Below are 22187 nucleotides of genomic sequence, written 5' to 3' on the forward strand. Positions count from 1 at the left end.
ACTTAAGCCAGGTGGCTCCCATGTACCCCAGCTGCCCTGGGAATTCTTTATAGTAACGGTTTGGAGACCATTCCTGGCACCCAGACTCAGGGAAAGTGTATGCCTAGCAGGTAAGAGGCCTGGTTCAGACTGCTGTAATTCTGGGTCTCCACCTTAAAAGTCGATGGCCTTGGGGAAGTCATTAAGCCTCTCTGAGCCTCAGTAGCCTTATAACCATTATTGTAAGGATTAAAGTATTAGAGGCAAGTAGACTTGTGTCAAGCGTATGATATACTCAGGAAACGTTGGTAATGGGAATTTTGTGATTAACATAGAATACTATTTCTAAGGTACCTTATAATTAGTCATTGCAATTATAATTCGTTTGTGAAGCATACCTGTAATTATTAGTTTCAATAGGCAGTCACTTTTCAAATAAACCCTCTCTAACAATGGGGCTCCACACAGACAGCCTAGAGCTGGCCTCCTGTGAGTTTGGACCTGAGATATTCTTTGCATATTCTGTGTATACTTACACAAAGGTGGATTGAAACGAAAGAGCAGAGGCAGTGGATAATTTGGGTCATAAAAATCCAGCTTGTAAAATATGCTTAGTCAGTTCTTGTGGCTGATTCTATGGATCAGCTTTCCCCAGGGCTATCTGGCTCTCCTCTCCGTGGATAGAAACTTCTGCAGACACTTGTTGAATAAGTCTGGACTAGAGGGAGCTACCTGCTTCTATTACCTGAATGAACTGGGACATTCCTCAGTGAGTCAAGGCTTCATTGGGAAATGGCCAGAATCAAAGCTGATTCTCACAACCAAAGTGTCTCACTGCCCTGCAGCAGAGGGCTGGGGATTGGGAAATTATGACTTCGCACCTATGTGAACACTCTAAATGTCCTCTTTGAAATGTTTGTCCCTGGGGCTGGGAGCATAGCTCAGTGGTGGAGCGCTTGATTGGCATGCACAAGGCTTGCAGTAAGATCACCTTGCCATAAAAAATTTTGACATTACATTATGTAAACTTTTTCATGGCCAGCACCCAAACCTATATTCTCACCTCCCTGTATGATATTTAAAAAAATTGTTCAACTTCTAGTTCCTGTTCTGGTCTATTTTCTATTACTGTGATAAACATTACAACAAAAGCAACTTGGGGAGGAGAGGGTTTATTTGGCTTACACCTCCAGGTCACAATCAATTTCTGAGGTAAGTTAAGGCATGAGCTTGAGGCAGAAGTCTGGAACAGAAACCATGAAGGAATACTGGTTACTGGTATGCTCCCTACCTTCTCCTCAGCTGGCTTTCTTGCTCAGGGATGGTCCAGCTCACGCTAGGTACATCAATTAGCAATCAAGCAAATGCCACAGGTCCATATGCTCAAAGCCTTCCCCCAATTCCGACTCCTTAAAATAACTCTGAGCTGTGTCAAGTGGACGTTAAAGCTAACTAGGAGACTATCTTTTATATTTTACATAGGATAAGTGCGTTGAAAGTTTATTTCGGTGTGTGTAACATCCTGTGCTTATAGACTCCTTCATGATGTTATGATGCTGTCTGGATTGGTTACATAGATGTCAACTATGAAGATTCAGGTTATTGGGAATGCCTTCACCATGATGGGTGTCCCATAAATGCCAGTTAAATTGAGTATCGGCTGTTTTCTAAGTTGCCTGAAACTATAATGCAAAATATTGTTGGCGATAGACTTGAATTGTATAATGTTAGAGTCCATAGAGTTCATTGTGCTCTAAGACAGGCTTCCAGGTCCTGGGAGGTTTGTCTAGTCACTTAGGGCAAGGCCAGGGCACTGCTTTTTAGATGAACATGTTATACAAATGCACACTCCTGGCCATTCGTATAGTTTGATTTTCTCAGGATTTCCTCTCTCTCTTCTTTCTCTTTCTTCGGTGTGAGCCATCTGATACCACAGAGCAATCATGCCTTTAGCAGCTGTGAGGTGTGACTTCTGTCCTTCCTTGACTGATGACCGCCAGTTTGTGTTTTAACCAGTCCCCCGGGCTTCTTCTCCTGTGAATGGGAGAATAGGTCTTTCCCAGCTCCAAGGCCCCAGGCCCAGAGTAGATCTTAGGTCAATGCCTTCGCTTCCGTTTCCCCGTGTCCTACTAGTGGGTGTGTTCATTGTAAAGGTGGGATTATTGCAGGTTCTTTTTATAAATCTTCCCTTTCCTTCATATTGTTTTGAGGTGGGAAGAAGGATTGGGGAGGAAGGGACAAATGCTGTGGGCAGATGGGACAGGTCATATCCGGAATGCAGACAGAGCTCTGCTGTGTTTGAAGTGCTGTATGATGGAGCGTGACTTGTTCAAACTAGGAAGCTGGAAGAGGGTTTCAATGCAGGATCACCAGCCATGGGACATAAAGATGAGAGGGGCATTGTGTCCAAACCAAACAAGGTAGGTTTTCAAGTTTCCTGTTGGCTTTGCTTTTTAGTGAAACTGGAGAAGTGTGAGGTATCAAAGACTCAGGAAAAATGAACTCTAGTACCTAGGCTCACTGACCAAGGGCATGGGAGCCCTGAAGTAGTAGCAAATCCCATTTCCTTTCTTAGGAAGTCTTCACCAAGGAAAATCAGCTATAAGTCGGCTTGCTTGTGATGGAAGGAATACATATTTTTTCACTGTGGAAAATGTATAAAGTATAAGTGGTTAAAGAAGGTAACATTTTGGAATGTATCCTTCAATCCCTTCTGTTTGTGTTTATTTCCAAATTTCCTTTAGGGTAGGAGCATAGAAGACATGCTGTTTTAAAATCTGCTTGTAAAGCATTTAGGATATTATGACTATTTTTCTGCTTCTAAGTAGGACTCAAAAGCATTTTTAATGGTTATGTCTTGGTAATCAGCATAATGAGCTTATTGGCTAGTACCAGCGACTCAGAGTATCTGCAGGTTCCAGTCCATCTATTTGTAAGTCTTCCCCAGGAAAAACTGCTAGAAATCTACTGCTTGAAGTTTATAATTTTAATCATTAAATATCAGAAATATGCTTTTAATATCCAGGGTCATTTCCTTAGGACAGATTCCTGGGAATGCAATTACTAGATCAGCAGGGTTGTAAGATATCAGGGTATTTGTGCCCTGCTCAGTTTATCCCTGGGAAGACACTGACATAGATTTAGACCAGGGATAGGGGCATTCTGTTCCCAGCTTGCTTGAAAGTTGCATGTAATCACTTTTCAAAAATTCTTTTATTGTTGTTGTTGTTGCTATTGTTTTCCGAGATAGAGTTTCTTGGTGTAGCCTTGGCTGTCCTGAAATTCATTCTGTAGACCAGGCTGGCCTTGAACTCACAGAGATCTGCCTGCATATGCTTCCCGAGTGCTTGGATTAAAGGCATGCACCACCATTGCCCAGCATGTTGTTTTTTAAATAATTTTTAATTTTTTTTATTGTTTTTTAAAAACATTTAATGTAATATGTCTTGACTGTACATTCTTTGGTTTGGGCATATATGCATATTTGTGGTCATTTGCATGATTTTTTCCAAATTGCTTTATGTCATGTGTCTATACTTTCGAGAGTGTTTTGCTCTTCAAATGACTTCACAGACATCTGTGTTGTCTGTAATATCAGTATTTTTCTGTTATATATTACAGACATTTCCTTCAGCTTGCTTACCTTTTATTTTTCTTTGTGTTTTTTTTCTGAGAGATGTATAATACTATGCTGTCAGATGTATTCTTTTTCCCTATGAATTTGGCCTTTATCATGATTAGACAGGCCTTTTCCATTCTATTGCTTCATAAATATTACCTTAATTTTTGCCAGGTATTTTTTTGTGTTTTTTTTGTGTTGAAAGTTGAAAAATTAGAGGAAATGTTATTTTCTTTAAAAATTTATCTTTGTCCAAAAAATAAAGAGTATCTTTTAAGTCAGGCTGTGGTTGTGCAAACCTTTAGTCCTAGCACTTGGGAGGCAGAGACAGGAAGATCTCTGTGAGTTCGAGGCCAGCCTGGGCTACAGAGTGAGTTCCAGGGGCAACCAGGGCTACACAAAGAAACCCTGTCTCTAAAAACAGAACAAACAACAACAAAAATTACCACTGTATAAGGCCAGAGACAGTCTTCTAACTCGATCTTTTTCAAAATAGATAGGCAGTCAACCAGCATGATTCAAAAATCTTCCTTTGTGCATTGATTTGAAATGCCCTGATAATTGAACACCGAATTCCAGACTTCCTTTGTTTTTGGAGAAGGGACTCATGTAGTCCAGGCTGACTCTGCTGGTATCTGAGGCTGGTCTTCAACTGCAGGTCCTCCTGCCTCCACCTCCCAAGAGCTTGAGTCAGAGGCCTCCCCTCATGCTCAGCATTGCAGGCTTTTGTTTTTTTAAAGAATGGGACAGAATAGGTTTTAGTTCCCATCGCTGATACAACAGTGTGATATGTTCTAATGTAGGCCAAACCTGCCTACTCATCTGTTCTCTCAAAATCTTCATAAGGATTCTTGAAGATTGGTCTTCAAGAACTTCAGAGTCATTTTGTCAAATGTATAAGGAAAACCTCTGACACTATATTAGTTATAGCTATATAACATTTTAAAAATCTTTTGGGGGGGAACTTTCATATTTACCCTTAGCTTTCACATTTGTTATATCATTTGATGAACACATCATTTCACCATTTTTTTTCTTTTTATAGCCTATTGTAAAAATATGTGGCAGTTGTATATATTTCTGTTTAGCTCCCTGTGGCTTGTTTAGTATCTTTTGTTAGTATTTTTGTTGTTGTTGTTTATAAGTATGAGTTTTAGCCCATCATACATGTTGCTTTGTTATTTCTGGAATGAAGGAAACTTGATTTTTGCCTAGTGGCTTTGTTGTAGTTTCAGGGATGCTATTAAATTTTTCCAACAGAATATCACAGTATTTCTTCATGTTAATTTTATCTTCCGGTTTCCATCATGTATAGTTTTATTGCCTTAAGTCGTGCATGAGTTGTAGCTTTCTTCTAGGACCTTGGCAGTGACACGTTTTGTTTTTTTTCTTCACAAAGATGTTCTTAGTAACACATGACTCATATGTGACCTACTTGATTCACTACAGTGAACACTGGTTGTCTGGTGCTCTTACCCACCGGAAGGTGACCCACCAACCCAGTAAATGGATCTATTTTAGGGAGCGTCAAACAAATCTCTGACTCGCTGTTGTGCTGGTTTTGAAAGATCTATAAAGAAGGAATATGAAGTGTAGCATATCCAAGTAAAGTAGACCAACAGTCCATGGAATTGTGTCCAGCCTGAATTTTCTGTGCAAAATTATCAAGACCTTGGATGTATAGTATAGTTGAATGCCTAAAGCACACACTTATACTTTAAAAGATAAATTAGTTGTTTAATTGTGTCCTACTTTAGAAATGCCTTTTCTTAAAGAATTACTCTTGGTCTAAAGTACTGATTCTATTTTTGGGGTTAGCAGCCTGGACATTTTCAAAGTCTATTTGTGAGTAACCACTGCATAAGGATACCAGCAGCAGTTTACAAAAATGCGTTTGGGGCCAATGGGAAAGGGGAATACTAATTTATAACATATTTGTGTTCTTTCTTATTTGTTGTGCTCTCTCATGCAAAAAAAAAAAAAAATCTGATTGAATGCTGTTGGAGTAACATAGAATTTTACCCACCCAAAAGGTGGGCACTACGAGGGCGAGAGAGATGCTCAGTCGGTGAGATTGCCCCTGCTCTTCTACAGGAAGAACTCACAAACGACCTGCAACTCCAGCTCCAGGAATTCAGCATCCTTTCTGGCTTCTGTGGGCACCTCTGCACACATGGGCGTGCACGCACGCGCGCGCGCGCGCGCGTACACACACACACACACACACATACGCATGTGCACATGCACCAATTTTAACAATTTAAATGTGGAGGAATATTGAATGTTATAACTAAGCTAATTGTTGTGGCACTCTATCTACAAGTATGGGTACTATCCTTTTAGCTAAACATTATAATCATCTGAGCTACCTAGATATGGGAGCACGGGGATGGGGGGGGAGAAAAGGGGGGGAAGGGAAAACTGGACTAGTGGACTGTGAATCTGGAGTGGAAGATATTCTCTGCGGAGCTAGAGAAAGGGGTGGCCAGAACCCTGAGGATGACCCAGGATGACTTCACAGGGTCCACCACACACACACCCCTGTCCTCCAATGATCACTGACCCATGCATCCTTCACAAATCTAAAGAGCAAAGCTGAGGTGACCCTCCATGACCCCTTCAAGACTGAAGGTCACATGAACAAATCCTCCTTTTCTCTGAGCTCCTGGGTGGCCTCTAAAAGCTGGCTGTGTCCCCTGAGCCGCCTGTAGACTTCACTTTGCCTTCTTTGATCAGTCACCTGGCACTGACCCCATGGTTTTAAGAGTGTAGGCTTCCTCCTGCTGTGCACAAAGAGAGCTGTGGTCAGGAGCTAGGACACATTGCCTTAGTCCTAAGACTAAATTCCAGGGTTGTTTTTGAGGGCCTTTGGCCATGGGATATTTTACATAAATACGTTTAAAGACAGGTCAGCCGTCTTCCTCCATTGTATGCTGTGAGTTCCAAAAACTCACAGCTGCTCGGTTTACTTGACAAGAGGCAAAGGGGAGGAAGGGCTGGAATTAGAAACAATGTGAAGAGTTTGTCAGTTCCTTGCCTCTTATTTTGTCAGCCTGACACGTTGGTGGGTGGCAACAGTCCTTTTAAAATGCATACAGTGGCTGCTGTGTGTTCTGTGTATCAGTGTGGGTTTCACAAGGTCATCTGCAGACTGAGAGCCAACCAACCAAAAAGGAAAGCTCGGAGAAAGGTAACGTTTAATGTCTTTGTTCTGGTCATCCCTCCGTGGTGGCCACAGGTAGCCATTGGCTGTAGTGTTTCGCAGAAGCACATCTCTGGGACTTGGAATCCCTATCTGTTATCTGAAAAACCTGACATTTGTAGTGTGGAAGGAAACTTCAGAGAAAGAGCCTGGCACCACTACAAAGACAATGAGATCCAAAGTCAAGACGCGGTACGCCAGCGGTCCAGTAAACTCAATTCTGCATTATCCTGACTAAAGAGAACCAGGAACTTCCACTTGGCAGGAAGATGTGGGGACACGGGAGTGCCTGCCTCTTTCCAAGAGAATCCATAGTGGACAGTGGTCCTTTGGTTATATTCATTCCTGCCTTCCCTTGAAGTCTCTTCCATCCAACTTCCCAATATTACCATGTCAGGAATGTAATCTGTGGCCACATATGAGTACTCAGTCCTACAGAGTGGCTATGAGACTGACTTTTTACATAATTTTAGTTAAAGTTTAAAAAATATATATATTCAGTTTAGTTCCTGGAAAACATTTAACTATGCTTGAAATAAATGGATCTATGAGGCTACCATTTCATTTGCAAATTTTATGAACTCCAAATATAGTCAAGAAATTCCAGTTCCTGATCAGATGAGGTAAACATACTTCACTGTGACCCCTCCCACGGAATGCAGCTATGAAGCCTGGCAGGAATACATGGAACAGCTATGTGCAGACCGTGAGAGTACACGGTGGCTGTGAGCTGCAGGAAAGAGCCCATAATTTGAAGTTCCACCAGGCCAGCAAAGGAGGGAGCAAGTCTGGTCCCCCTCTCACTTCATTGTGCCCGAAGAGAAAGCCTGTGCGAAGGCTCTGAAGACGCAACTGACTGAAACCACAGCCCACAGAAAAGGGTTGGCCGCCTCAACCTCACCAGGACAATTACCTGCCGAAACCACAATGGACCGTTCTCAGCAAGGCTTAACCAAGACCCACAGCCTCATAATGTAGCATTCCAAATGTCTGGCGGCACAAGGCAGAATGACTGAGCCTGTGGAGAACTGGGGAAGTCCTCAGTTCAGATGGAGAAAGTAGTCAAGAGAACCAGTACTGAGATTGGCACAGATGTTGGGGTTCTCTGGTAGACAACAAAGCAGCTATCCTAAAGACGTTTGACAAACCAAGGAAGACACTTTGAAACAGATGATGGAGGACCTCCGCACATGCCTGGGGGATATATAGAAGAGCACAGTTTAAAATGAAACAGAAATACAAGAGCTGAAAACTCAAAACCGTAGGACTCAGGATCAAAAGGGAAATGACAAAGAAGTCAATGGAACAATCTAAGGACAAAGGGGAAAAGAGATGTGGGCTTGGGGGTAAGCTAAGCCTGGGGAGCGGTGGAATAATGCAGAGGAATAGTGCTTTTGGCATCAGAGTTCCAGAAGAAAGGGAGTCCAGCATAGCACTGGGTTATAAATAGGGGGACTCGGAGCCATGCCTGGTGAGCCAAGATGCGCAGAGGCACAAACAGAATAAACCCAGAGAATTATGCACTCAAGCAGATCATTATCTAACTGCTGAAACCCAGGGACAAAGAAAAACCTTGAAACCAGGGGAAAATAATTCCTTGCCTGCCAAGGAGCAATGATCTGGCTGCCCGAGTTATCTAAATCACGGGAGCCATCAGCAAGTGACACTGACGTGATAGATAATTATTTGATTGTCAACCCAGAGGTATACATCCAGCAAAAATATTCTTCAGGAACCTTCAGATTTTCTCAGATGAATGAAAACTAAGGAAATCCAGTAGACCTGACTTAACAAAAATTGCTGAACACTGTTTTCCAGACAGAAGGAAATAACGCCAGGGGGAACTTGGGCCATCAGAAGTGAAGAAACAGAACTTCTGTCTGAAGAAGGCCTCTAGTCTCATTTGGTCCTTCAAATATGTGTAATGGTTAGAGGAAAAAAAATAAACTAGTTTTACCTAGTGAGGTTTTCAGTGTATGTAATATGTGATATGTAACTGCATAAAGGAAGGGCAAAGGTATAAACATGTTAAGGTCTTTATACTCCAACTGAAATAATAGCAGTATACATCAAGTGTGATGCCTGGATTATAGTCTCAAGGTGATCCACTTAAAATCCACCCGATGGGACATATAGTTAAAAACGAACAAAAACCACACATACACACAATAAAATGGATACTGCAGAAAGGTACATGTAGCCAAAACAGGGCCATAAACAAAACAGAGAGAAGAAATAATAAGATGGAAATGTTCCAAGCAAGCCAATGAAAGGGCTTGTTATCAAATGGATAACTACAGCCACACAGTTCCAATGAGAACTTAGTATCTGTGATGAGACATGCAGCAAGTGTAACTCAATGGCAAATTATGTAACAGAAAGTGTGTAGTTTCCTATTCTTATATTTTAACTGTCTGCTAAAGTGGTATTTTAATAGATGGAGTTACAGCATTAAAATTTCACAGTTCTTTATACTTTTATACCAGGAAACTTCAAATTCCTTGTGTGTTGTGCATTAACACTGCTGTTGGGTAGCAATGCTGTAAGGAAGGCTTCTGCAACATAGTGAAAAGGAGTGTTTCCAGGGCCAGGCAGGGTGGACCAGGAGCTGCATTGTTTTGTTTTCTTTGATAAGACATTAGGAGATTTGGAAGTTCTTTCAGGGCTTGATTCCCAGAATCAGGACAAAGTATAGAGCTGTCAATCAATCTGGGCACATAGAACACTTACGGCCACTAAAGTATCAGCTTCACAGCACAGCTCCTTTGACTCGGCCATGCCCATAGTTTCCTTTAGGGATGGCGCATCTGTTCTGCTACAGTGGAGAAGAAGCAATACTACGTAACCATTTTACCTAGTGCCTTTCACAAATCAGTAAGTTTTATTAACCAGGTCTAAAGTGCTACAGCCAGATTACTCTTTCTAAATATATTTATTTATTTTAGCCATATATTCTAGTCTGGAACCAATAAACAGAAGTTCCTAGTTCACCAGCAAATGACCAGTAAAATGGTTGGGTAATTTTTATTATACAGCAAAATTGTTCCATAACCTTGAATCAACATATAATATTGTTGAATAATAAGTAATCGTTATAGAGCAGTAAGTGGACAAAAGCAAAACAAGACTAGCCCATAACAGACAGTGAGGTAGAGAATGGAGAGTGGGGTCTATGCACTGTCTGCGTCTAAGGAAGCTTTTCTTATCTGCCAAAGCTGGAGCTTTGCAGGAAGGGAAGTCATATTTGCGACTCTTGGCTGATGGCCTGTCTAATTCTCAGCACTTATAGACAGTCCAAGAACCATAGACATACTCTAAAGGTGAGCACACTCTCCTGGAATCTTCTCTCAATCAAAGCTGAACATTCAGCTAAGGTCCACTGTTTACCTCTCAGCCTAGAGTGTAAACTCTGTGACTAAAATGAGCCATCGTTTCGCTCCCAGGACCGAATGACACACTGCCTGCTTAGCTCAGAGGTGCTTACAAATACGCTCAAATCAGATGAACAAGGGCCAAAATCTCAGCTCAGCTTAGCCTAGCTGGCAGGATGTGGGAGAGCGTTTTGGCCTCTCGAACTCATCCTAACGAACACTACCCTTTAGTATGCCTCTCAACGTTTACCTCATGGAGTGCAGATCTATTTGTTGACTGAGGTCAATCTGACCAACAGCCAAATTATGGCTAGCAGTTGGTTCTAGTTACTAGGAGCATAAGGAATTGGAAGGTAACTGGAGGTGGGTAGTTTCTTGTGTTGGTCCTACAGTGAACAAGCTGTGAAACCCCGAGTGTGGTGTGGCTCAAGGCCTCTGGCCTGAATGTTGTAAATTCGAATCATTCAGATATTCTTCTCCATGCTAGTGTGGCCCTCGTGAACTTTTTACAAGTTTGTATGTACAAAACTTCAGAATTCTGCACCAATTTTGAATGTGTTTCGGATCATTTCTATGGAAGGCATGGAGAGTTATGATAAAAGAAGGACTAACTGCATTAAAAATGATAGAAATAATGTGTTTTCTTTTTGTTCAGGTGAAATTTCCAGTATTCGTTTCTGATTCCTGCTATGTAGTGGCTCTGTCCTCTTTTGGCTTTCTGTTCCTGTGATAAAACACTGACGAGAACCAGTTTAGTGAGGGAAGGGTTGATTCGGCTTACAGATTACAGTCCATCATCCAGGAAAAGCCAGGGCAGGAGCTCAGAGCAGGAACCCCTGGAGGCAGGAACTGAAGCAGGAATGTGGAGGCTGCCTCCTGGCTTGCTTCTCCTGACTGTCCTTCTTGTACAGTCCAGGCTTACCAGGCTTACCAGGCTCTGCCCACAGTGGGCTGTGCTCCACTGTATCAGTCACCAATTAAGAAAATGTCTTACAGATATGCACCAGTCTAGATTGGTGTCAAGTTGACAGCTGTGACACATTGTCCTATTCTGAATATAAGAGCCCCAAACTGGTCTCACTTATGTAAGCTTAAGAATGATGCCGGCCTGCCGAGCCTCGAGAGGCATGCATATATTTGTGTGTATCTGTGTCAGGGTATGTGCACACAAACACAGGTGCCCTTGGAGGCCAGGGCATCCTGGAGCTACAGGCAGTGGTGAGCCGTCTCACACAGGAACTGGGAGTGGAGCATGGGTACTGCTGAGCCATCTCTCCAGCCTTCTAGCTCTTTCTTAAAGCTGGTAGCATGCTTCTTCTTAAACCCAGGACTGTGTTCCTGTGTGTGGAAAGACAGAACCTGTGTCCTTATAAAGAAGCAGGGATGTGTTGCCTTATCTTGATTTTTTTTTTAACTTCTAATAAAAAATACCTTAACTGTTTTCCAGAGTTCAGGAGACAGTTTTTCCCCCTCTGGTGAGCAGGTGGTTGAAAGTTGTGCAATGTTGTTTTTCTGAATATAAAATCATAATGTCCTTGTGAATATGCTCATTAAAATAGAAAAATTATACTGTCTTCATTTGCATTCCAGTCCACTCTTTTGAGTAGATTTTTATATTTGGTTCTTGCTATAATTATTTACATCTCTGGTGGAAATGCCACATCCATTTACAGATTAATTTTGCAATTATCAAAAGCCTAGAGAGAGATCTCAAAATTCACTGTTAACATCTAGAGCAAACACACAGGAAGCTGAGGAGCTAAAGTGGAGATTTCCTGAATATATTTCTACTGGGCAATGAGATTCATGCATGCCTTCAGGTTGACATGCCTTTAGGTGAACTTCCCCTTGTGAAGTGACTTGGAGGCAAAGAAGTGAGTTGGGAAGGCTCAGTCAGTGCCCAAGCTCTGTGTCACGTTTACTGAGATCTCTTCTGAGCCATCCAGTCACTCATAAATGCTAACGAGTGCATCTCCCTCAGTGCCAGGACTTTGAAATGCAATGAGCACTCTGATGTTGTCACATGCTGCAACTCGTGAAGTGGGGATGCATCACTCCTTAGTCTGTGCAAATGGGGGTCCCCTGAAGTTGGATAAATCACCCCGGCAAGCCTTACCCTGGAGGCCTAGCAGCTGCAGGAGAAGGCCTGCAGTTCAGGAAGGAACAGACTAACACACCAATTCATAATTCTTGTGTCTCATGTGACTAGACATGTGTGGTGACAGGGACACAGAAGGAGTACCTGACTTTTCCTAGGCTCTCCTGGGTACTGGAAAAGGTTCTTAGCGAGGGTAAGTCCTGCCTGAACCAGTTCTTGAAAGATCAACAAGTGATAGCTAACAAGAAACAAAGTGAATAGTTTCCTTGGCCAATCTAGCAGTCTAGGCAGAGAAACAGAGGTGCATGCAAAAGCATCGTGCACTGCAAGAATTGTGGACACAACCTCAAATTGTATCTTTGGGGATTGTCTCCAGAATCTCTAGAGGATACCAAAAGTAGTAGATAGTCAAGGACCTGAACATAAAATAGCACAGTTTCTGTGTGTAAATCACTTATATCCTCCTGTATGTTTGAAACCATCTCCAGTTCAGTGGAAATGCTGTTGTCTTAGTTGGGGGTTTCTATTGTTGTGAAGAGACACCAGGGTCACAGCAACTCTTGATAAGGAAAACATTTCACTGGGGCAGGCTTACAGTTTCAGAGGTTTAGTCTATTATCGTCATGGTGGGAAGCATGACTGCATGCAGGCAGACATGGTGCTGGAGCAGGAACAGAGAGTTCTACATCTGGATCAACAGGCAGCAGGAAGAGAGAGAGAGACACTGGGCCTGGCTTGAGCTTCTGAAACTTCAACAGCTGTGAAGATAGTTATTGTGCTACATTGTTTGGAAAACAGTAAGAAGAGAAGAGGTTGAAACTGTTCGGTGTGGGTCCAGTCCCCCCGCCCCCCTTTTTAAAAATGTTTTTCATTTGTAATTAGCTGAGTTCATGGATGTGGAGCCCAGAGCAGCAGAGGGCTCACTGTGTGCCATTGTGACCCAAGTGTGAGATTCATATGGCCATGGGGGGTGGGGGACACACAGAACATTGAACCTTTCTGTTCCCTGATTCTCCATTAGTAAAAACAGTTGTTGGAAGTTTCAGATGAGCTATCATATGTAAAATGTTTCAGACAGGGCCTAACATAAGAACAGGCAGTACATGTTAGCAGGTATTGTTGATAGGGGTGATCACAATCGTATTAGGCAAGGTTAAAAAAAATAGACAAAGTCTGCACTGCCCATGCAGTGTTGACACAATAGTGTTGTTAAAGGTTTTGTTTGTTTGGGTTTTTTCTTTGCTTGTTTTTTTAGATACATATTGAAGCTTTGTAGACTTATAAACTCTATGTCATCAGTCGTGCTAAGTTAATGAGACCCTGGTGAATCTGTTCCCACAGAATCATCAGAGACTGAGGAAGACAAATGCCATTTTTAATTCATTTACGCTCAAAATGGAACCATCAGCTATAATGATTACGCCAAACCGGTATGATTTCTTCCCATGCACTGGTAAACCTTGAGCCTGTGTGTAACATTTGGTAGCTTCTTAGGGAGGGATTCGGGGAGCGAATGCAGGTGAAGTGTTGGAGGGCTGATCTAATCAGGTGTTGCTACCTCCCTGGCTCATGGCTGCTCCTCTACTCTGTGTCAGCCGGACACTGTTTACCTCAAGTCTGGCTTTGTTTGGGAATACTGGGGCAGGCGCTCTGCCTTTTTTCACTGTCTCTTTTGCATATGTTCCCTTTTTTGCCTTTCCAATGTCCAGGTACTTGTTTGTAAGCATTATCTTTGTTTCATCCCTTGCTTCAGCGTGCAGGGCGTGGTGTGGCTTCCTAGTTTCTTGTCATTCTCTTTAAGGTGCTGGCTGTTCTTGGAGACATTTTAAGGTTTATTTTCATCTCAATAAGAAATGGTCTCCATAGCATTCTTTTGTCCATCGACTTTGGAATCTAATTTGTGGCATGTTTCTTGGAATAAGTTAGGTAAGCCCACCACTGTGGGTGAATATGCGCGTCTATTAATTATGCAAGACACCTTTTCATTTTCAAGTATCAGCTTACACTAAGCTGATTTTTGTTCAGTTTTGCTTTTGAGACAGGGTCTCACTATGTGACCTGGCTAGCCTGAAACTCACTATGGGGAGAGAGGGGGGATGGGAGGGAGAGTAAGGAGGGCAGGTGGGAGAGGGAGAAACGGATAGAGAGACAAGAAACAAAGTGGATGGTTTCCTTGGCCAATCTAGCAGTCTAGGCAGAGAAACAGGTGCATGCAAAAGCATTGTGCACTCAGGAATTGTGGACCCAGCCTCAAATTTGAGAGACAGGGATGGGGGAGGGGATCTGCTCACCTCTGCCTCCTTAGTGCTGGGTTTAAGGATGTGCACCAACATGCTAGGCCCTAAGTGGTTGTTCTAATTACTATTTTTTATACTATAGTTTTACATGATTGTTTAGGGACCTGTAGTTTAATGACCGTGTTGGGAGACAAAGCCTTGTCTTGTGAAGCTGCTGTATTTATATAATAGTAATAAACAGCTTTTCAAGGCACTAGACTGTAGGCCTCCTGAACTGGGGTATCTTTCCTTTAGCTTTAGGAATATAAACATTTCCATCACTGGTTTGTGATTACCATTCAGACCAGAATGTTACTTGTATGTTCTACACCAATGGTTATAAAGATAGATGAATTCAGCAATAGTTTATTAAAACAAAAAGTAATAGTGTTGGCAGATCCGAAGACTTTAGTCTAGTTGCTGTTGATAAAGTTGAATCTTTTGTTCTCTTCTCTATCCTGTGGTCCTAGTCGTGTCTGTGAACTATAAACATGAAAATAGCCAGGAAGTTTGATTTTATGCTTTCAAGTGTAACCATTAGGATTTCTTTAGTAATTTTTATTAAAATGCTGAAGATTTAAAATATGACACATGCATTTTTAAATAAAACTAAACTTTTTAAAAGTGAAGAAAAATCCCATGCTAACACACTGTCTTTGAGATATGCATTCTGGGAATTGTTTTTAAGCATTTCAACCAAAAATGCTTTAATGGAATGTTACAGTCACTGCTCATTATCTTGAATTCACTTGCAGGTCATGTGTTCTTAACTGTTTCTTTTTTTTTTTTTAAATGAAAAAGTGAGTATTCACCATGTGTTGCTCTGAAGGAAATCAGTCACAATTGTTCATAACAAAAGGCATGTTTTAAAATGCAAGCTCTGAGCAAAGCTACCCTAGTTTGTAATACTTCTAGCAGTACAGATGCTGGCATTGTGATGAAGCAGAGCTTATCGTTGGCATCACGTAATGGTCCATTCCCTGGAGCAGCTGGAGATGAGACTATGTTATAATGAAGTGTTGATCAAATGCTTACACTGTAATGAGGAGCTGTAAGTGTGACTATGCTATACTCAAATCTGTGCTGTAACAAAACATACTCAATCTGTATCATTATTGGTGCCACATGAAGAAAAATTGTTATCTTCCCTTATCTGAGTTGGAATAAATATAATGTAAAACTCTAAGCAATGGGACCAGAGCTGTCTTTAAAGGCACAAGACACTCTTTTTATATAATTCTGCAGTAAAATAGGACCTAAGATTGTAAGAAACAGATGTAATTTATTTGGGCTGTCTTGTATGTAGATAGATAATAAGCAAGCCTATAAAGAGATTTGCTGACGTACTGAGAAGGAACAGTGAACACATCAGAAAAATAGTAATGTTTGAAAATGCACAATAAAGGAATAAGCTAAAAAAAAACAAAACCAGTGCTTTTTATCATTAACTCTCAGAAGAATGGGAGGACCAAGGTTGAAGCAAGCTCAGTGAGCGCTTGTAGCTGGAAGTTTTCCTGTGTCCCTCCAGGTCCCACAGCTGCTCAGACCCAAGTAAATACACAGAGGCTTATATTAATTATGAACTGGATAGCCTATGGCTCAAGCTTCTTGCTAGCTAGCTGTTATATCTTAAATTAACCCATTTCTATTAATCTATGTTTTGCCACGTCTTCCGTGGCTTTACCGGTCTGCTGGCATGTTGTTCCTTGGGCAGCAGGCTATCTTCTCTCCTGCCTCTCCTTTCTCCTTTCATTCTCTCCCTTGGACTTTCCCACCTGGCTCCATCCTGCCCTGCCATAGGCCAATGCAGCTTTGTTTATCAACCAATCAGAGCAACACATATTCACAGCGTACAGAAAGACATCCCACAGCAAGCACTCCCATGTCTTCTTTGGGATGTCACTGCTATGGGCTTTCTCAAGGACTTTCACCAAGCTGCAGAGTGCTTATCTCTGATCTAGATGTTCTGAACTAAGGAATTTAGTTTGAGAAAAGAATCGGGTTATTAAGGGTCATTATATCAAATGCTGGGAATACTGTAAGTTTTCATTAATACATAATTAAAGTGTGGTTCTTTTATCTATTGGATGTCTTGTAGCTGTATAAAATGAGGCTGTGCAGAAAACATATGATATAATAATGATAACAAAATATGTTTTTGTAGTCTCAGGTGAGTAAGAGGAGCAGTGAGACTTGTGGGTATCTACTATACAATGTTATAAGAAGTCCATGATATAGTCATACTTCACACACATTGAAATTGAAGGTATAAATCTCTGTTGATATACAAAAGGTGTTCACAATAGATAATATGGAAATGGCAAGTTAGTGAGCATTGGATGTATAAAAACAGACAGGCATAGAGATAGATGAACACCCAGAGTGTTTCTGTGACAATACCACAGGCAGTTATTTCTGAACGATGAGATTACTGGTAATTTTCATCTGTTACCTCCTGTGTGTTTTTAAATTTTTGTATAATTAACAAATATCTCACAGCCAAAGCCACCATGGAAGGGTACCACCGGCCCTGTAGTAAGATCAGCTTCAATGCTGATGAAGAACGTAATACAGTCAAAGGGTGTTGATAGAGTTGCAGGAGGTGAGGACTAGTCAAAACAACCAGTGGACCCCAGACATGATGGACAATCTGCAGCACACTTGGGGAAAAGCTTATAAATACACTGGGATCTTGCAGTGGTCCAGGGGAGTGCATCTGGGTTTCACACGGCCAGCTGATGTTTTGGGGATACTAAATCTGATGGAACCTGTACTGTAAGATGGGAGAACCATACCATGAACCGAATCACTAATATTTTTGCAATCTCGATTGTCCTGTAACCAACTAAATATGTTGGGCTAGAGCCATTAACTTAAGAGTTTGTGAGTGTATTCTTTCCTATCAGAGTAATAGTTACTTATTAAGGGGCTAGATAACAAGCATGAGCATGCTTCAAAGCTATCAACTGAAATACTGAATATTGTAAGCAAAAGTTGGCAGATTATCTCATTCAGAGAGTAAAATTGAACAAGAATAGAAAATTTGTGATAGGAGGAGATTAAAAAATGCAGAAGGAAGGACTAACCAGGAAAAGAAGAGAAGTGAACCAGAATGAAGCAGGGGAACCAGGGGCGGGAGCGGGGTAGGGAGACGTTGAGAACAAAGTATCTTGGCACATGCATGGGAAGAAGCCATGATGAAGCTCATTACTCTGTATGCTATCCTCAAACATTCATTCTGAATAAAAGGAGAAGTAGGTCAGGGATGTCACTCAGTGAGTGAGCACATGCCCAGCATGCTCGAGGGAGGCCCAGCTTCCCGGCCTTCAGGAAGAAGAAAAGTAACCAAAGACACTGGGAGTTGCCTTGTGAATCACCTTGGGGATGGCTGGTGGTCACTGTTTCCAGAAACGTTTACTTTACCAAAGTGACTCCTGAAGAGAGAGGCAACTAATCAGTGGCCATGAAGGAAATGAAACAGTTATCAAAACGTAATTTCTGAACTCAAAAAGTGAAACCCAGATGATTTAATGAGCACCTCCAATGTTGATATTAAGGAAAGCAGTGTTACTGCTTATAGAAGAGGTCTTTGAGACATGGGGAATAGACTACTAGAACTTTCCTGCAAAAATCAGTGATATATATGACTATTTCACCTTTTTCAATATAATGTTGTATTAATACTTGTGAGAATTTCATACAGTCATACAGTATTTTGATCATATTCACCATCCACTCTAGCCTCTGACTCCTTCCAGGTCCACTCCCCCTCCCTGGCCCCTCCCAACTCTGCATGTCACCCCCCCCCCTTTAAATAACCCACCCTGTCCAGTTTGTGCTACCTGTAAATGCACAGGTGTGGAGCTGCCCACTGGAGCTTAGTTGACTTACCAGGGGCCACACCCTTAAAAACCCCAGCTCCTCCTATCTCAGAAGCCATCAGTTGTCAATAGTTCCTCAGTGAGGGGTAGAGGCTCTGAGCCCCTATCTGTTCCACGTTGGAATGTTAATTGGTCTTGTACAGGTCATGTGAAGGCAGCCACAGCTGGTGTGAGTTCTTGGGGGCAGCGGTCCTATCATCTCCAGAAGACACTGTTGGACTCCAGTCCCCCACCACCACCACCTCTGTCTCTGACACTCATTCTCCCCCCCTTCCTCAGTTGTCCCTAGGCCCTGGGAGATAGGCATGTGATACAGATGTCCTGCTTGTGACTGAGCACTCCAAAGACACTTATTCTCTCTGCCCTTTGACCAGCTGTGAGTTTTTGTGTTCACCACTGTCTGTACACACACACACACACACACACACACACACACACACACACACACACACACATACACACACACACACACACACACACACACACACACACACACACACACACACACACTTCTTTGCTGAGGACTGGAGCTGTACTTATCCGTGGGTACAAAGATCCGCATCTATAGGGCAGTTTGACGCTGTGTCCACTTAGGAAAAAAAAAGTGGTAGTCTGACTCTTGGGCCTATGAGCTCCCTGACCATGGGTTCTTAGCCAGATTTGAAGCACCAGGCATGCAATTTCATTTCACCTTTTTCTGACCATACTGAGAATGACATTCGAGTGTTGTTAATATGGCAAAGTGATTCTGATACCAGAAATTGACAAGGATGGTGTGTGTAGACATGGGCACTGCTAATCAGTCTTTTTTGTGAATATTGATGGAAAACCTTTCGACAACGTGCCATCAAATAGAATCTAAATAAATAACATGACAAGGTTGATTCAATCACAAGAGAGGAGCTTGGCTTGATAGCAGAGAAGGCTTTCTGCATATTAAGTGGACTAAAGTAGAAAAATCTGTATGATCATCTTAAAAGGGACCTGGAATACTTCTCTAAAATTCAGTAACCGCTTATGGACATAGTTACATGACTACATATTTGATAAAAACCCAGCAAATTGTTTTCTTAGGAAAAATCTGTTTACTGATTATAAATGTGTCAATAAAATTAACTTAAAGAAATAGAATCACTTATGATAACAAAATAATCTGATATGCATTCCTGAATACATTAAAATTTGGTAAAATAAGGAGTTGGGGAGATGGCTCTGTGGGCAAGAGCTCTTACTGCTCAAGCTTGAGGACCTGAGTTCAATTCCCCAGCACCCTGACATCACTGTATACACTGGTACTGGAAGTAGGGTCTACAGGGGGCAGGAAGAGACAAGAGGCTCAGGGTCCCTGGGGCTTGCTGGCCAACCCAACTGGGAGCAGGGAGGGGATAGCTCCAGGTTCAATGGGAGACTGTCTTACTGGGGTAAGTCAGAGAATGACAGTGTAGGACATCCAATGTCCTTCCTCTGGCTTCCACTCATGCACACACATGCACATGCACCTGCATGCATGTGCACACGTGCACACCAAAATTTAAAATTTGGTTAAATAAAAATAAATAGAATTTTCCATTTTGGATACTTGAGTTAAAATATATGAAAACTATTTGCAAATTACGAATTGTTTAGCCTTTGTGATTTTGAATTGAAATGTTACTTTATGGTTAAAATAAGATTACATGTGTCGAGGTGCACACCTGTAATCCTGGGACATGGAAGGCAGAAAGATCACAAGTTCACAAGTTTGAGGCCAGCTTAGGCTAAATGATCAGATCCTGTCTGTCTCATTGAAAAAAAAAAAAAGATGACGATGACCTCTGGGAAAACTAGGCCTTGTCTTCACCATCCTCAATGTGTTCGCTCTGCTTCTGGATTCTTCGTGTGTGGAGATTTTTAGCCTGGGGAACTCTTCTGTCCTTTGACACATTGTTCAGATTAAGTGGGCCTTTAGGTTTTACATTTTCTAAAATCGATTTAAGTGTGCAGACTTAGGGCAGGTTTTTACGGCCACATCTGCTGTGTCCCTCTCCAGCTTACAGCCAGGTCTAGAAGATGTTGTAGAAGCAGTGGCACTAATTGCCTTTTCCCTTCACTTTTGCCAAAGAAAGGGAGATGTTGATGTTGGCAACGAGGGAGTGGGTGAAACACAATGAGCACTCTGAAAATATTATGAGTTACAATTCAAGAAAGAGAGGGGAAATAAATCCTTCCTAGACTTGGAGAATGTAAAACCAAAGGCTGCGTAATAGGCTTCGAACAAATATTTACAACCAGTTACATGTGCCCTCAATTCCAGGCCCGTCCATTCTAGGTGACTTTATTCCAGTGATCTCAACTTTGTCTCATCCATATCTCTGTCACCACCAGTCACTTCTCAGGCAAGAGCAAGCCGAAGGAAGCCTTGCCCCTTATCACACTCCATGTGATATTCTATATTGTTTGTTTTCCTATGGGTCCGCAAGAAAATAGGAAAAGGTGCCTACCTGGCACCCATAAGGAATTTAAAAAACAAAAAGGTCTTCTCCATTTGGATTTGGCAGAGTGCCTCAAATGTAACCCATTCCACTGTTCCTTCTAGTCTCTACCCCCACCTCTACCCTGTGCTGCCCCCCATCCTCTCTGACCTCACAGTCATCAGCTGTCCCCGGTCTCCAGCCTCTACCCAAAGCCAAATCACAGCCCTTATTCCTTCAGCATTTCTGCCACATTTGAGAAGAGACTTCTGTCCTTTGTATGTGACAAGTGGCACTAATGGGATGTACACAGTATTTCTCTCTATTTCTGCCTCTCCCTGAAAAGTGGTCACAAGCCTCCCCTTGCTTCTGAATGAACCCACAGGAGCCTTTCCTTTTGCTCCACCTTTAAAAAAAAAAAAAAAAAGTCTCACTGTTGCATCCAGTGTCCAGGGCTACTGTGATGTTGACAAAGTCTCCACCCTCATGGTAGCCGACCTTCCTCAGTGAGAATGTGTACAGGCAGGCGGTCTTCCTGCACCTTGCTGAGGGCTGACCTGGGGGAGTCAAGATGAGAATGAAAGAGAAGCAAGGGATATGTTTTGACTTAGTTGTCTGGAGAAACTCTCACACAATTTGTTTTCAGGAGGAATAGTAGTTTTGGGGTAGGAAGGTGTGAGTCCACTCATTGTCAAGGGACGCGTGAAGAGGCTATGGAGAGCTCAGTAGGAATGTCTGGGAGATAGTGGTGTGGTCCAGAGATCGGTGAGCCCTCTCTAAGGATACAGATTTGAGTGCCGTCGGCATATCACCTTAGCAAACTCTGCAGGAGTGTGTGCTTAAAGGGAGAAGAATCGAGGGAACACCAGGGAGCAATCCTGAAGGATAGAAAACATCCTCACTCTGCAACAGATGCCCTTTTGACTTTGAAGAAATCATTTGCTCCCTCTGAACACGGATTTACTCGCTGACAAGCAGTTGGACAGGGGAATTCTAGTTTGTACTCCTTTGCAGGGGTCTTTATGACTGCTGTGGGAAGAATAGGGAATGTTAATTTCTTAATTTTGTGACCTCGTTAATATCTCTTGGCTCATACAATTACATAAATTCCCTGTCTTCTTCTGATGAAAAGGTTTGTTGGATGTCGTCAGATTTTTCTTTGGGCTGTCAGCTCACAAATAATGACACAGAGACTTATTAATTATAAAAGCTCAGCCTTAGTTTAGGCTTGTCCTACTCGTTCTTATATCTTAAATTAACCCATGTTTTTTATTAATCTATAGTCTACCACATGGCTTTTACCTCTCTCTC

At 42.1% G+C, this 22187-nt stretch overlaps 1 protein-coding gene and 1 pseudogene across 1 annotated transcript in view; both read left to right on the top strand.

Annotated features, from left to right (window-relative positions):
• The window catches only part of Pip5k1b (phosphatidylinositol-4-phosphate 5-kinase type 1 beta), a 277351-nt gene that overhangs the window by 44488 nt on the left and 210676 nt on the right, over window positions 1-22187 (top strand). The gene's annotated exons all lie outside the window — the stretch shown is intronic.
• Window positions 17056-17386, top strand: LOC128125247 (dynein light chain Tctex-type 3-like; annotated as a pseudogene).

This window comes from Peromyscus californicus, unplaced genomic scaffold (genome assembly GCF_007827085.1).
Source record: "Peromyscus californicus insignis strain IS unplaced genomic scaffold, ASM782708v3 Scaffold_4__1_contigs__length_199733344, whole genome shotgun sequence".
Lineage (NCBI taxonomy): Eukaryota > Metazoa > Chordata > Mammalia > Rodentia > Cricetidae > Peromyscus > Peromyscus californicus.